This window comes from Petaurus breviceps, unplaced genomic scaffold, assembly GCF_028583685.1.
Source record: "Petaurus breviceps papuanus isolate PSGF00001 unplaced genomic scaffold, PetGlider_PUasm1.0 90822, whole genome shotgun sequence".
NCBI classification, from domain to species: Eukaryota; Metazoa; Chordata; class Mammalia; order Diprotodontia; family Petauridae; genus Petaurus; species Petaurus breviceps.
The window spans coordinates 18,069,320-18,074,277 of record NW_027187351.1 but is presented as its reverse complement, the minus strand read 5'-3'; the positions used below and the strand labels follow the sequence as shown (position 1 = coordinate 18,074,277).

At 37.2% G+C, this 4,958-nt stretch overlaps 1 pseudogene; it reads left to right on the top strand.

Moving 5' to 3' along the window:
• The first annotated feature begins 1,952 nt into the window (after nt 1–1,952).
• LOC138148092 (heat shock cognate 71 kDa protein pseudogene) lies at nt 1,953–4,101 on the top strand (annotated as a pseudogene).
• The last annotated feature ends 857 nt before the right edge of the window (nt 4,102–4,958 follow it).

Sequence of the window (4,958 nt, the reverse complement as noted above, 5' to 3'; positions counted from 1 at the left end):
GAAAGCCAAGATCAAAAAAAGAAATTAGAAATCATCCTTCAATAAAGTCTCAAGGAAAATTGCCCTAATATTTTAGAACCAGAGGTCAAAATACAAATTGAAATTATTCACTCATCAGCTCTTGAAAAAGATCACAAAAAGAAAACTCCTAGGAATATAATAGCCAGGTCCTGAAGTTCCCACATCAAGGAGAAAAATATCACAAGCAGCCAAGAAGAAACATTTTGAAAATTTTGGAAATACAATCAGGATTACACAGGATTTAGCAGCTTCTACCTTAATGGATCAAAGAGCTTGTAATATGATATTCTGGAGATGGGAGGAAAACCAAGAACCACCTACCCAACAAAACTGAGTATAATATTTGAGGGAAAATATGGTCATTCAATGAAATACAGTATTTTCAAGCATTCTTGATGAAAAAAAAGAGAGTTGAATAGAAAATCTGACATTCAGATATAAGGAGCAAGAGAAGCATGAGAAGGTAAACAGGGAAAAGAAATCATAAGGAATATATCAAAGTTGACCTATTTACATGCCTATGTGGAAAAATGGGAATTGTAACTTATGAAACTTTTCTCAGTAAGAGGATAATTGAATGAAATACAAATGTATGTGTGTACACTCACATACATATATATGACTATATAGGATGTTATATGTATATATGGACACATATGTGAGTGGATACTATGTATGTACAGGTATACATAGACAGAGGACACAGAATCACTTAATTAGGTAGGGATGATATTTAAAAGGTAAAATTGAGAGATGAGAGTGGAATATAATGATAGGAGATTGGGAAAGACAGAATGGGGTAAATTATCTCATATAGAATCAGCAATGGAAAACTGTTACAATGGAGGGGAAGAACAGGAAGGCAAAATGGAATGGGTCATCCTTACTCTCACTGATTTTGGTTTAGGGAAGGAATGGCATATAGAATAAATTGGGTATCTTGACCAACAGGAGAATAGAGAGGAAGAGGATGAGAGGGGGGATGATGGGAGGGCAGGTTGGGGGAGGGTAGTTAGAAGCACACACTTTTGAAAAGGGACAGGGTCAAAGTAGAGAACAGAACAAGTGGGGGGGGGCAAGAGAGGATGGAGGTGAATATACTCAGTCTTTCACAATATAGCCACTATGGAAATGTTTTGCGTAACTACAGATGTACAAGTGTTATTTAATTGCTTATCTTTCCTGTAAGGGTGGGTGATGAGGGAGGAAGGGAAAGAATCTGGAATTCAAAATTTTAAAATCAAATGTTTAAAAAATATTTCTGTTATTGTTATTATTATTATTATTTTTCATGCAACTGGGAAATAAGATATACAGGCTCTGTGCTATGGAGATCCATCTTGCCATACAAGAAATTCAGATGGGGAATGGGGGAGGATATAGGAGAGAGCAGATTGGTGGCAGGAATGTACAGTGGGATCACCATTTTTGGTGGTGACTAAGGAAAAGATGGGTGGAAAATTTGTAATTCAAAATCTTATGGAAATGGTTGATTTAAACTAAAAATAATCATAAAATTTAATTAAAAAAAACACTAGTGAGCATAGGAGTAAATGGGTTTTTTCCTTAAGATGATAATAATATCTCTCTAAAATCATCAGTAAACATTATCTGTAGTAAGGATAACCTAGTAAACTTCTTTATAACATCAAGGGTGTAACAAGGATATCCATTATAGCCCCTGGTTATTTGGTATTGTACCAGAAATGCTAGCTATGGCAATAAGAGAAAAAAAAGAAATTGCAAGAATTATAATAAACAAGGAGGAAACAAAACTAGCATTCTTTGCAGATGTTACGATGCTAAACTTGAAAAATCCTAGAGAAGCAACAAAAAAAAACTACTTGAAGTAATTAGCAACTGCTATTCTGTGCAGAAGCAGCTCCTCTTTCTCCACAGTAGTTAGCCAATATCCCCAAGTACCCACAACCATGTGGAAGGTACCCACTGTTAGCATTGATCTTTACACTACTTACTCCTATGTGGGAGTCTACCAGCATGGGAAAGTTGAGATCATTGCTAATGACCAAGGAAATAGTACCACCCCCAAGCTATGCTGCCTTCATAGACACAGAGCATTTAATTGGTGAAGCTGCAAAGAATCAAGTTACAATGAACACCACCAACAGAGTTTTTTATGCCAAACATCTAATTAAACAAACATTAATGATACAGTTATACAGTCAGACATGAAGCATTATCTTTTTAGGAATAATGCAGGCAGGTCCAAGATCCAAGTGGTGTACAGAGGGAAGAACAAAAGTTTCTGTCCAGAAGAAGTATCTTATATGGTTTTGTCCAAGATGAAAGACATTGTTGAAGCTGACCTTGGGAATATTGTCACAAATGCTATGGCCACAGTACCAGCCTATTTCAACAATTCCCAACGTAAGACCACCAGAGATGCTGTGGATCATCACTGTTATTTAAATCATCATTGAGCCAACTGTTGCTGCTGCTGTTGCTTAAAGCTTGGAAAGAAAGGTTGGTGCTGAGAGAAATATGTTGATCTTTGACCTTGGAGGTGTTTACTTTTGATGTCTCCATTCTTTCCATTGAATATGGCATCTTTCAGATCAAATCTTCAGCTGGGGACACTCACTTGGATGGGGAGAGCTTTGATAACCAAATGGTCAACCATTTTATTGCCTAATTCAACCAAAAGCACAAAAATGACATCAGTGAGAACAAGAGGAGTGTTTGCCATCTTCACACCATATGTGAATGTGAAAAGCAAACCTTTTATTACAGTACCCAAACCAGTACTGAGATTGACTCCTTCTGTGAAGGTATCAACTTCTGTACCCAAGTCCATTTTGAAGAACTGAATACTGATTTCTTCTGTGGAATACTTGACCCTGTGGAAAAGGCCTTAAGAAATGCCAAGCTAGATAAATCACAGATTCATGATATTGTCATGGTGGGTGGTTCCACTAGAATCTCCAAAATTCAAAATGACTTCTTTAATAGCAAGGAGCTCAACAAGAATATCCATCCTGATGAGGCTGTTGCTTAAGGTTCAGTTGTCCAGGCTGCCATTTTCTCTGGTGATAAATCTGAGAATGAGCAGGACTTGATGCTTTTGTATGTCACTTCTCTTTCCCTTGGAACTGAAACTGCTGGTGGAGTTATGAGCATTCTGCTCAAATATAATACCACCATCCCCACGAAGAAGGCAAAGACCTTCATCACCTATATGGACAACCACTCTGGTGTGCTTATTCAGGTTTATGTAGGTGAGAGAGCAGTGACAAAGGATAACAACCTAATTTGAAAATTTGAGCTCACAAGAATACCCCCCAGAACCCAGTGGTGTTCTCATATTAAAGTAATATTTGACATTGATGGAAAAGGCATCCTCAATGTTTCTTCTGTGTATAAAATCACAGGCAAAGAGTACAAAGATCACCATCACCAACGATAAAGTATCTTTGAACAAAGAAAACATTGAGTGTATGGTCCAGGAGACTGAGAAATACAAGAGTGAAGAAGAGAATCAGAGAGACAAGGTGTCTTCCAAGAATTTTCTTGAATTTTATGCTTTCAACATAAAGACTACCATAGAGGATGAAAAACTGAAAGGCAAAAAGGTGATGAAGAGAAAACAGAAGATCCTTGACAAATGTAATGAAATAATCAGCTTGCTGCATAAGAACTAGACTGCTGAGAAGGAAGAATGTGAGCATTAGCAAAAAGAATTGGTGAGGGGCAGCCAGGTAGCACAGTGAGTAAGAGCACTGGCTCCAGTGTTGAGATGACCTGGAGATCATATCCTGGGCTCAGACACTTAGCACCCACCCAGAAACACCTGGCCGTGTAACCTTGAGCAAATTACTTAACCCCAATTGCTTAGGGGCAGCCAGGTGGCTCAGTGAGTAAGACACCGGCTCCAGTGTCGGGATGACCTGGATCAAATCCGGGTTCAAATACTGAGCACCACAACCAGAAATAACTGGATGTGTAACCTTGAACAAGTTACTTAACCCCAATTGCTTAAAAAAAATGGCGCAATTCTGCCACCACATCATCACTAAGGTGTACGAGAGTGCAGGGGGCATGCCAGGAAGCATGGCTCCTTGATTCCCAGAGGGTGGGGCAATCTAATCTGGATGTTATTTTTCTGGACCCACAATTTAAGAGGTTGAATAAGCACACCAGAAGGAGGAGCATTCCACTTAGCTCTCCAAAAAAATTGAAGAACTCAAATTTAGGCAAGATAGCTGTTTAAATGTAACATTAGAGCTACTGTGTAAATCTGGGCATTATGAATACTTGAATGCATACAGAGGGAGATAAGTGAACAACATCAGACTTTATCAGTACAATAAATAAGTGGAAATATAATTCTTGTCCTGGAGAATAAAATCTACACAAAATTGCCAAAAAAAAAGAAATAATTAACAACTTTAGCAAAGTATAGGGTATAAATCATAAGCAATCTGTATGCTACCTACAAAGTCCTTCAAGAGAGATGGAAAGAGATATTCCACTTAAAATATCTGCAGATAATATAAAATACTTTGGACCAGCCAAGAGAAATCCAAAAACTATACCAACACCATTACAAATCACTTTTCAAGCAAATGAAGTCAAAGCTACACAATTAGAAAAATATTAAATGCTTATTGGTAGCCCAAACCAATAAATAAAAAACACTGCCAAAGAAATAGCATGTTCGATCAGTGGAAAAGATTAGGTATACAATGAACAGTAATAAATTACTATTGTAATCCAGTGTTGCTATATTCTGTTTATTCATAAACAGAAAGATCTAAGCTTTTGGGGGGAAAAATTCACTTTTTGACAACAATTGCTGAGAAACCTAGAAAGCAGTATGGTCGAAAGTAGAATTTCACACTGTATACCAAGATAAGTTCAAAATGGTTACATTATTTAGAAATAAAGGGTAATGCCATAAGGAAATTAAGAAAACATAC